We start from the raw sequence: 12,569 nt of genomic DNA, 5'->3' as shown, positions 1-12,569 counted from the left end.
ACACACAGAAACTTCCCTCCCTCAAGATTTGAAAGTATCCTGTCCCCTGATTGGTCCTCTGGTCAGGTGACAGCCAGGCTTACTGAACTTGTTAACCCTTTACAGTCAAAAGAGATATGAAGTACTTCTGTTCTATTAACTCCTACTATCTGTTTATGACACAGCCACATTTGCAGTATTGGGACTACTCACATTGTCAACTTTAAGGATTGGGCTAGACTGTGCAGTGCTTGAGGAAAAGAGCCCTGTGTTTACTGTTTTGGAAACTATGGTCTGCAGTGGCCTAGCTGGTGCTTTGTGAGAATCACATGCCCCAATTACTGTGGGAAGTCTTAGACAAGTTTGCATTTGTTCTTAAGTATCAGGGGGTAGCGTGTTAGTCTGTATCCACAAAAACAACAAGGAGTCCGGTGGTATCTTAAAGACTAACAGATTTATTTGAGCATAAGTTTTTGTGGGTAAAAAACTGAAGAAGTGAGGTTTTTTACTCACAAAAGCTTATGCCCAGATAAATCTGTTACTCTTTAAGGTGCCACTGGACTCCTTGTTGCATTTGTTCTTAAAACATCTCACAACATAATCTTTTCCTCTGTGCAAGACTCCAGTTAGATCCATGAGATGTTCACTTTTATTCTTGCCGGTCATTAGAATGTTATTTGAGTAGTGCTGTACACATGGGAATCTGAAACAAAATTCATAACCTAGGCTGGAACAAGACAGGTTGTGCTCTATGGGGGGAAGGGTAGTGTTAAATTTATAGCTGGATCTCCACCAGAATCGCACAAGTGGATGATATTCAGAGAATCACTGCATAAACTGGTTACACACAAAATGCACACACATTTTACACATGAAATCTGGCCCTGTGTGAATTTTTTCCTAATAAATGCAGTTTTATTTTTGTATTTGTAATGATATTCATTATGTATCCCACTACAAGAAGTATAAATTTTAATACAGTGTACAAAGATTATTGCTTTATCTTAAAAATAAACAAAATGAAAATTTTGATCAAAATGTTGAATACATTAAGTGTCAAGATGCCTTTTGTTGTAACAGCTGATTTTGCTTTATGAACAAATCTCATTAAAATGTTATGGATATTTAAAAAATAAATATGTTAAATACAAATAGATTTTAGCATTGAAGGTAATTTTAAATTTTACTATATAATTAAAGCTTGTTAATGTTCTTTAATTTCAGATTAAAAATTCAGGCTTGTCATCATTTTCATCTTTATTAAACAATGTGTTAGTCATAATTATTTGTTACATATTTTTATAAACAGTTCATGTTTATATATAGTTATATATTTAATTGTGATGACTACAGTAAGTAGTCATGATATGTACTCATTTACCTTGTTTTTTTCCTTTTTTTTTAATTCAAGAAACTTCTTATCCATTTTTATAATATGATCATTCTGGTTTCAAAAACACTTTCAATCTCAACTGCAACTGCACTAACTGGATGTTAGAAAATGTACTTTAGAAAACAACCCTACATTGCTCAAATTGCACAAAGTGGATGTCAGTAGCCAGAAACAACCTGTGGAGAATTCGCCCTGCATGGACGAGTCTTTGCTGATAAAATCTACAGAGGAGGCAGATCCAGCTCCTCTGTTGGTTGCATCCCGCAACTCTAATGCGAAGAAAGGGATGGGAGCTTTGTTTGTTGGAGGCAGGCTGAAGATAAAGAATGCTTGGGGTAGGGCAGAGCTCTGCTACAGTCAATCCTCTACTGGGTAAAGTCATTAATAGACATTATGCCAGAGGTGTAAATCAGAACAGCTCCAACTTAAGTCAGGGGCTGGAGGCAAGGGGCAACTAGCTCCTTTTTCACAGTACCCAAGCTTGGCATGAGTAGGGTGGAGAATCCACCCCTAGGTCTGTCACACCTTTATTTCTGTGATTTCTTATATTACAGAGAGGCTAATTGAGTAAGTTAATATTAAGAACTAGTGTGAATTCATCCTCCAAACTGAACCCTAGCTCTTTTTTCAGGTTCAGATTGATACATTTAAAAAACTTTTCCAGAACTAACACCTTCTTAAACTTCCCAGCACAACCTTTGTTCTTTTGAAAGCCAGAGCACAGAAGTCGGTCAAGCTTTCTGCTGAGACCTGGTACTGCTCTGTTTTACATTTGGCATTGGTCTCAGGCTCCACCTTTGATTATGCTTGACAGTACCTGGGAACCCTGGAGGCACTCATATCTTGCTTCCTCTGGGGCTTCCATGGACTCTGAGGCACAATTAATGGAATAGCCACAAAGCAGCATGATATTTAAATATAAGAACTATGAAGCCTAGAGCTCCCTGCATTAGAGAGGATAAGGATATATTTCCCTCTTTAGATGTCACCAGAAGAGGTCTAACTCTGAAGAATGGAGCCAGAGGTGGAAATAGAGTGCTACACGTTGCCTCCTCTGAAGTTTGGTAATACAAGCTAGGAGAAAGAGTTATGGGCCTCCTTCCAACAGAGGGAAGAGACACTGGAGCTTGCCTCTGATGAGATAAGTACTTCTAGAGTGAGAGGGGTATTCTCACAATGGATTGTAAATGGAAGGGGTGGGGCCTATTTGAGAAGGTCTCACAGAGGTTTAGTCACAGAGCCTAATGAGAGAAGCAATGTGAAGGGAAAACAAGTAGATCTGGACAAAAAATGGGGTGGAGGAGGGAAGGGAATGCCATGAACATGTTCAAAAAAATCAGAAACATTTCCATTTAAAAGTTTTCAAAAATACCAAATTTTTTCTTTTGAACATGTTTTGGTTTTTAGATTTTCCCTTTTCCCCTCTCTCTCTGTTCCTCCTTTTTCCTTCTTTCACTTTTTCCACTGTGCCATTATCAAAGTGAGGGGAAAGAAGGGGACAGGGAAAGAGAACAGAAAGTCAGAAAGAAGAAATAAAACAAAAACGTAAGAAATGTATTTTTGTGTCATTTTTAGTTGAGAAAAGCATGAGATATTGAAAATATTTAAAAATATTTGGTAATAGTTTGAGTTTTGAAAAAGGCCATTTTTTAATATTTTTTTTTACAAAAAACATACTTTTGAAAAATTTCAACCAGTTTTCAAGAAAAGTTTTGTTAGGAGACCATTGGTGATGGGAGCAAACCTTAAAAATCCCTACATTTTGTATAACTATCTGAGCTTTTGCATGCTTACTGGAATTTAAAACACAAACTCTTTGAGATTTGCCCATGATAGACTGAGCAGATAGACCAATTAAAAAGAATGATCTTATGGTTAAGACCCAGGACTGAGTATAAAGAGACTTGGGTTTTATTTTGGTCTTTGCTTCAGTCATCTTGTGTGTCCCTGGGCAAGTTACTTAATTTCTCTGTGTTTCAGTTTCCTCATTTGTATAAAATGAGATCATATTTCCCTACCGCACCAGGATGTTAGAAGCCTAAGTTAATTAAAGTTTGTAAAGCTTACTGGATGAAGGTGTCATGTCCATGCAAAGTATGACAGACAAGACAAATTGATTGAATTAGATAAGGTCAATATTTTTGTTTAGCATGTGACAGTAGTGTGGATGCCCAATGATGTTGCCTGAAAAATTCAGAATAAACAAGTCAGTGAGAACTGGGCTGAGTCGAGCTACATAAGGAGCTCCCACTGAAGGAAAGGTAGGTTTAGTTATTCCATTGTCAGAACTCAGAGGAATTCGAACTTTTGCCCATTTTTATTATCACACTAAATTTGCTGGAGTTACAGAAGGAAACATTATGAAAAATTGGTGAGTTTTACTCCATGTGCATCCCAGAACTCATCATAATGCACTGTTTTAGAAAATGTACAGTATTTCATATTGCAGGACTAGGGTATATCATTGTTCTTTTGATGTTTCATCATGTCAGGTCTATCTAGGGAATTATGATTTCAATTGTGAAATGCAAATTTGGCTTATGGTGTTCTTGGTGCCTATAGGAAAGTTAAAAATACATTATATGATGTCATATATAATTCAGAATTTTATATAACAAATCATTCGTTTACTAGGACAGAACTGAATACCAGAATCATCACATGATTCAAAAAGACCATGAACAAGACTAAAAGAAGATTCAGTGGGAAAAAAAAAACTATCTAGAAAAATTAGGATAAATATGAAGAAAGACTTAAAAGAAACTGAAAGTTTTGCAGTATGCACAACTATCTCCGGAGACAACAAAAATCAAATACCTTCAGCCAGCAACTGATCATTTCCTCATAGCAGAGGGACACAATGGAAGCAAATGAGCATATGCAATGTTACTTGCTACTGTCTCACAGTCAATATGAAATTAAATCTGCTCGCACCATCCCAAGAATGTAAGGTTCTTCCCTAGCAGTCCCAATAGCAGATTGCATTGGATCTGCACATTTTAAAAGTAAAATGGAGTGACATGCAAGACAGACAGATAGAAACACAGCAATGAGCATGCAGCAATTCTCTATATGCAGGAGTCAAAGAGATAAATGGAGCACCTACATAAAGAAAGTCTTATATGACTGCAAACTAAAACTGCATGAATTAGAAAATGTACATAAATTTTCCGACAAATTTAGTCCTTGTCTTGTTCTTGAGTCCTTTGCAAACCGGTCCTGATTTTTCTTGATATATTTGTCAGAATGGTTTAATAATGAAACTTGCCCTATGTACCACTTAAGTCCCAGTTAAACCCTATTTTGATGCTTAAGATGCACTTAAGTAGTTCATAGGCCTTGTAGTGGCTTTCTGCACAGGTGAATTTCACCCTAAGTCAGGGGTTCCCAAACTTGGTTCGTGGCTTGTTCAGGGTAAGCCCCTGGCGAGCCATGAGACCCTTTGTTTACCTGAGCATCCACGGATACAGCCACTCGCAGCTCACAGCTCCCAATGGCCCGCACCAATTTCTGCAGCTCCCATTGGCCAGGAACAGCAAACCGTGGCCACTGGGAGCTGCTAGCAGCTGTACCTATGAATGCTCAGGTAAACAAAAGCATCTTGTGACCTGCCAGGGGCTTACCCTGAACAAGCTGTGAACCAAGTTAGGGAACCCCTGCCTTAAGTGAACAAATTTCAATGTATGAATCATTTATAAAATGCTCATAGAATCATAGACATTTGAGTCAGAAAGGAGCCACCAGACATTCTTGTCTGAGCTCCTGTATATTACAGGCTGCTAAACACTGCCCAGTCAACCCCATTCTTGGTTGCTAGTGTGTGAATGGATCATAGAATATCAGGGTTGGAAAGGCCCTCAGGAGGTCATCTAATCCAACCCCCTGCTCAAAGCAGGACTAATCCCCAGATGCTTAAATGGCCCCCTGAAGAACTGAGCTTACAACCCTGGGTTTAGTAGGTCAGTGCTCAAACCACTGAGCTACCCCTTCTTCCAAATGTTTAAATGAGTCACATGGTACTGTTTCTGCTCCGTGATTGGAGGAATGAAAATTTTAAAAGAGCAAAATATTGCAAAAAAATGACGTTAGGCCATAGCGAGTAATGAATAATCTGTTTCTCATAAATTTGTGGAGAAACTCTAAAGGCTTGTAATCTTTGTCATGGATCCTCATGAGCAATGACAAATATTAACTCATAAATATACATGAAGCAAACTCAACTGGTTTATTTGCAAAAATATTTGCAAATCATTTAGCATGTTTTATTGTTCATCTAGTTCTATTGCAAGTTCCTCGATAGTTATTGTATACTAAAAATAAACAAACAAAAAAATCCAAACAAAGAAACAGGAAAACTCACTCCTGCTAGACTAAAGGCTCTGGAACTCACCAAAGCTTCTATTGTTGCTGCAGAACTAAAAATTTGTTTCAGATACATAGGTTGAAATCCTAGCCCCACTGAAGTTAATGGCAAAACACAGGTTGACTTGAATGGGACACGTTGCACACATACAGCATATGGATTCATTTATAGGCAAAACATTTACAGTATATGTAAAGACAGTTACAATAATCCCATCCATGTATGGCATGCTTTGAAGATGTTATATAAGGTTCACTAGTCAGCCAATTACAATTATGATGATAAGCATACGGGTTACGTATTTATTTCTGAAGATTTCAGAATGCTGGAAAGTGAGCTGCAACATAGTTTGAACAGTTAAATGTTAATGTATGTGAGCTTGTTTTAGCAATCAATAACTAATAATAGTTTCATAGGTGAAATTCTATATGTCTTCTACCCATCCTCATGGAAAATAAATGATGCTGGCATTCTCCTCTTACAATTTTTTGAAATTTACATGCAACAGAATGAATTCAGTAGTTTGATCAGCTCTAAGAACCACCTCCAGAAGTTTATATCTGTTTTTTTTTATAACGTGGAAGATGTTCTCCAACAAAACAACACTACTGTCACCTTTCAGGTTTGAATACTAAAATTGCAATAAATTTACCATCCATTTATAAATCTATACAAGTCACTGTTACATTGAAATTGGTTTATTTAATATTTGCTGCATAATAGCTAGTTTGCACTCAGGCATTTACAGAATTTCTCAGACGGTTCAAGACATCATGGGCTAGATCCTCAGATGCTATAAATTTTCACAGCTCCATTGACTTAGGTGGAGCTACACAGGTTTATACCAGCTGACGATCAGATCCACTCTGTCCTTTAGCCCCACAGTACCCCTAGAACATGCTATATTTGCTTCTTTCCCATGTTTAAAATGGAGATATTAATACCTCCCTACCTTTCAAAGTTCTAATGAGGATACATTCATTCATGTATATGAGGAGCTCATATACTATGGAGTGTTGAGGGTCATATAATTCCAGTAGGCTGAAGAACGGAACATGAATTCTGTATTAGAGTACTAGAGAATATGGTGAGACCACCCAGCTCATTGTCACTTTTGACCTAAACTAAAATATAAACTCAGATCTCTAAAAGAGGTGCTAATCAATTTAATAAAAGCTGTCTCCATTAGTGTAGTATATCCACCAATAATGTGCCATCTAGCTCTCAAAGTTCTGCAATACAGAATGCCCCTTATCTGACTTTGTAGAGTTCATTGTAACCAACCAGCGTGAATGATAGAAATCTGTTAGGCTTAGGTATTAATGGGATCTGTTAAAGGTCTTCAAATACTGTATAATGTAAATACAAGAACAAAAGCACAGGTAGGTGAATGAGAGAGAAAATGTTAGTTGTAATGTAACATTTTCTTGCTTAGGTGGAAGAGGGGAAAAGAAGTTATGTCACATTTACTTATAATCTAAATAATCTATTAAAGATATTGGGATAGAAGATGATAAATTTCTAACTACAAATGTGACACATTTTTTGTTTTATACAAATAGATCTTTGAGGCAGGCATTCTTTCTTTGTTATGTGTTTGTACAGTGCCTAGCACAATGCAGTATTGGTCTCTAGGAATTATTACAATATGCAAAATAATCAAGAGCTGACACTGTGATATTTGAGACTGTATCCGAAGAAGGACAAAAGCTTATGTACATTATAGACGTCTGTTTGATTTGGAGATACATTTGATGACTCACTCAAATACTATGTTAATACTATAAGGTTTCTTTCAGTATTATATTTTTATTCTAAGTTGCAGTTTGATGGTATTTCATGCCACACATCCACTGTCAGCAAGTTATACTTAACCATAGCCAAACTGTATTATTGGCTATGGTTGTTTTTAGTTTGACAGGTTAATCATTTGCCTAGTCTGCATTGTCAGTAAATAGATTTTTCCATCCTCTCACGTCCCTCTCTTTCATGCACTAACTTTGGAGTGCTAGTGCCCATAAACTGCTGGTGGTGAAAGAGACTTGTTCATGCAATGATCCTTGCAGCAACCATTGCCAATCAGCAACTGAGAGATTTATTATGATTCATTGGTGCACGATTGCTCTAATTTCCTATTTCTTTTTTCGATACCACAACATTGTTGTTAGCTGATATTCCAATTTCAGTGCTGCTTGGTTCCTTTTTTTTTTTTTTAAAGGCAACATTCTGTAATGCTTAATTGAGATATTGAGATCAGCACAATATTTAGTCAGTGAATGTTTCCTTAGGCCACTGCATTTATATATAGGGACAGAATCGCGAAATAGGCCACCTCCCCCTCATCTCAGGAGAGGAGTTCTAAAAAGCAAACTGGCATCAGAATCTGCCTGTGGGGTTTTCTTTTTCTTTCTTTCTTTCTTTCTTTCTTTCCCAAAGTGTATGCCTTTTTTAACCTGCTTCCATGTGCAGTAACTCAATGACAAGGTGAATTCCTTTTTCCACTTAAAGGGTTTAAGAACTCTTTAACTCCATTAAATGTAATATACTTGAGGAAAAGTATAGTTTTGCCTTAGAAGTTTCATTGTCTCTTATGCTATAGTGCTGCCTTTTCTGATTATACTTCCCCAAAGCACACTTTAAGGTATAGTTTAAGATCATTTGAAGTCAAATATATACTTTATACAGTACATATAATTTTACTTACTTTTGTTTAAAAGTATACTTTATGAAGGGTGTCAAGAGGGCAGAAGTAAATCCCAAAGCATTGTGCGATTACAGTGATTATTAGCTGAAAGTGCTTCAATGGAGTATTACTTTTTTATACTAAAAGGTGCTGGGTCTTTTGCTCCATGTGTCAGAACAAATCTGCTTGTATGAATTGTTCACTTATATCAAAAGAAGTCTGTGCTAGTGCTTATAAAACTCATTTTCTATTTCTTTTAAATAATATGACTATTTGAAATCTCTAATGTTAACAAACAAACAAAGCTATTGGTCCTGATTTTCCGCACACAAACAGAAAAGTTTTATATAGATGCAATCCTACTCTATTTATTTACTCATCTGCCCTCATCACCATAGAATCTAAGCACCCAGTCTGAAATGGATTTTATCCCCACAAGACTCTAGTGAGATGGGGAAGTACTATCCCTCTGTTAGTGATAGGGAACTAGAGCATAATGCACATTAAGTGATATGCCCAAATTCACGCAGAAAGTCAGGGGCTGAGCTGGGAACTGAGCTCAGGTCTCAGTTCAATGCCCTATCTGTTAGGCAATGCCTTCCAACCCATTGACTTAGATGGAGTCATCAGATTTCCAATGGTGTAAGTCAGCCCAGAATCAATCTCTATCTTTCTAGACATTCAAATGAAGGTCTTAATTCCTAAATTGTTTCATAACACTAAACTCTATAGCCTCGCCCAATAGGGATAAATCTGGACCCCATGCAGGAGCTCTGCATGCTATAGAGCTCTGATTTATGAGGGCTTCTGGCATGCCGGTACATAGAAGGCTTTGGAAAGTGGACAAGCCGGGGGCAAGTCTGCATATGATCAGTGAATCTACAGATATATGAGTTTATGTACCACTGTCCACAAGGAAAGAAATGACACTCTTCTGGCTAACACAGCTCCACAAATCCAGAAGTATTTGGAGCAACTCTGTTTCCACTCCATAGCCCAGTGCAGGGCTTCTCAAACTGGGACCAGGACCTGTCAGGGGGTTGCAAGGTTATTACATGAGGGGTCACAAGCTGTCAGCCTCCACCCCAAACCCCGCTTTGCCTCCTGCATTTATAATGGTGTTAATATATAAACAAGTGTTTTTAATTTCTAAGCGGGGGTCACACTCAGAGACTTGCTATGGGAAAGGGATCACCAGTACAGTAGTTTGAAAAACACTGGCTAGTAGGTAGAATCTGATCCCCAGCAGTGCTCAACTTCCCCAGTGGCCTGCATTGTGGGGTCCAGGACTTTGATCTAAAAAATTACATTCATAATAGAGAGTGTTTCACAAATCAGGGGCCCGATACAAAGTCCTTTGTAGTCAATAAGGGTATGTATACAACGCAAAAAAACCCAAAACATGACAGTGAGTCTTAGAGCCTGAGGTCAACTGATGTAGGCTCATGGGATTCATGATACTGGACTAAAAATAGCAGTGTAGACATTCCCGCTAGGGTTGGAACCTTGGCTCTGAGACCTGGTGAGGGCGGAGGGTTTCAGAGCCCAGATCTAACTCCAGCAGGAAAGTCTACAGTAGGGTTACCAGATAGCAAGTGTGAAAAATCAGGACTGGGGGTGGGGGGTAATAGGCTTCTATATAAGAAAAAGCATCAAATATCGGAACTATCCCTATAAAATCGGGACATCTAGTAACCTTAGTCTACAGTGCTGTATTTAGCCCCGTGAGCTCAATCAACTCCGTCAGTCTACTCAGGCTATGAGACTTGCTGCAGTGTGTTTTTTGTTGTTGTTGGTTGCTTTTGTTGTTGTTGTTTGTTTTCTTGCAGTGTAGACATATTGTAAGAGTCCTTTTATTTACCTCAATGTGCTTAGGATCAGGGTTTATGAGAGAAAAACGTACTGGGCCAGATTTTGCCCTCAAGCACCTTTGCTGTCCTGTGGTGATGACTGGATGTAGCTGAGGTTGGCTCTGGGCCCAGAGTGTATACAAATATCTGCAGGAAAAGTATGGAAATGAGAGAACAAGGAAATGTAACATGGAATGCACTGAAAATGATTCATACAGGTATTCTCTGTATAAACTAAAATGAAATCACACTTCATGCTGCCTTATAGATTACATGATACTTTAGAATTCTAATTATCCATACAAATTGCCAAGTTTGAGCTGGTCACACCTAATTTACAAACTGTATACAATAACATTAACTCACCAGCTAATTCCCAGTTGTACCCTCTCCAGCAATATTTGAGTGTTTCAGCCAAGATTTTAATTGATTTTCATAGTAGCCAGTTGTTAATAGGATAATTTGTCAATACAATAATAAAACAATTGTTCCCACTGAGAATTCAGTTTATCAGATAACAAAGTTAAGGCTAGTTTCATTAATTAAAGGCAGGTGTAGAATTTGCTGGATGAAAGATATAAATCCCTATGGCACTGTGGAAATCTAGGTCAGAGGTCATTGAAAAATTAGTTAAGCATAATAGACCAACAGTGACCTATACAGGTGTTCCAGCTTTCTTGCTGGGTATCACTTCCTGTGTTCTTATTTAAACTCTGGCAAAGCCCATAGGTCAACACATGTATTTCTAAGTCTGTATTAGATTAAAAGCAAGTCTAAAGCTGCTGAAACTTTCAATTGCTTGCTATCAAACTCCAGATAATATTGCCTACTAGAATGAAAATATCATCATGTCTCTACAGTGTCAAATATGTTACTAAGGGTTTCTTGCTTATACCCTTAAATACCTCGTTTCCTATAATGATAATCTTAAACTACATTAAAATATTTTAAAAGGTGAAAAACATATCAAAGAGGTAGATTACTATTCATTCAAGCTGGAGAAAGAAAGTAGTGTAATGAGGAAAACATGCCAGTGAAATATCTTATCCATTGAAAATCATCCTGATTCTTACAAATGAATTAATCTCCTACGGTAAATTCTTATAAATCCTTAGCCAGGACACTTACAGTCGTTATGTGAGTATTTTTTGTCACATTGCTAAACTTTTAAAAATAGCCTTTCCTCATCTCTTATGTTTTCTGCCCTGGCTACTTTTATTTATACCCTGTGATACTGTGCAAATCTTTCTGTCTCTATGTTCTTCTGTCTACTCCAGAAAAGTAGTAGATCTTTAAAGAAAATAAAAGCCATGGCAACTTATCTAAAATCTCATTTGTTGTAAAGAGGGAAAAGACTCCAGTCTGTGCTCTTTTCCCCACCAAATATATTTTTATTTCTTAAACTTATTGTATTAGCATTTTGGTTCCAAACCGTGGCTCAGCCTTCTTGTGGAGAAATGAAAGAGTGGGCAAAATCAAGAAGAGCTTTCTGGATCTGCACCAGATGAACTAGAGAGTTTGCAGGGACAAACGTGAAAGGATGTAGCATGGTGGATGATTCAAAGGTGAAGAGTTGTTTTTTTAAAGGGAGAAGAAGGGTTGCCCTTGGTGTCTAAATGGTGAGTAGCTAAACTCTGTGGGGGGACTTTAATGTCTCAAGTGTGGGTTTATTGAGGACAGGGACCATCTTCTATGCTCTTTCTGTCTCTCAGAGGGTAAAAAGAACAGGCTATTCACAGGCCATCTCTGCCCCTTCCCCCCCTCGCCCACCCCCAAACTTGTGAGCTACAAAGAACTATGTGGTGCTTGCCACTTTTTGTGTAGTTTATATTTTTTGTGATTGAGATGGTAATTAAGGATGATTGTTAATTTTGCCTCTAATTTCCTTGTTGTTCAAATGGGGATTTTTAAGTGGGGACTTCACAATCATTCTTCATGTTTTACTTTTTAAACAGACAGCATCACGGCCCTGGAAAGCTTGGGCCCATTTGAGATCTGGTCTCAACATTCAGTCAATAGTTTTGCCCTAATATAGAGATTTCACAGTGTATCTCTATAGGGCAGTTAATTTTCGTGGAACTGTTTAAAATTTAGCATGTATTTGGTCTTGTTTGTTTCGGTGTTAACCTGGACTATAACCATTAATGTATATTTTGAATCCAGACATTTTCTCTCTCTCTCTTTTTTTTTTTTCAAATGGAATTGCTTAAAAATTCAAAAACCTCAGAATCAATTCAGTGCTATTCAATTACTAGGGCACAGAAAACTACAATGTGAAGTTATTTTGGTGCTTAACATTTC

Source organism: Chelonoidis abingdonii, chromosome 1, assembly GCF_003597395.2.
Source record: "Chelonoidis abingdonii isolate Lonesome George chromosome 1, CheloAbing_2.0, whole genome shotgun sequence".
NCBI lineage: Eukaryota > Metazoa > Chordata > Testudines > Testudinidae > Chelonoidis > Chelonoidis abingdonii.
This window is presented reverse-complemented; position numbering follows the sequence as displayed.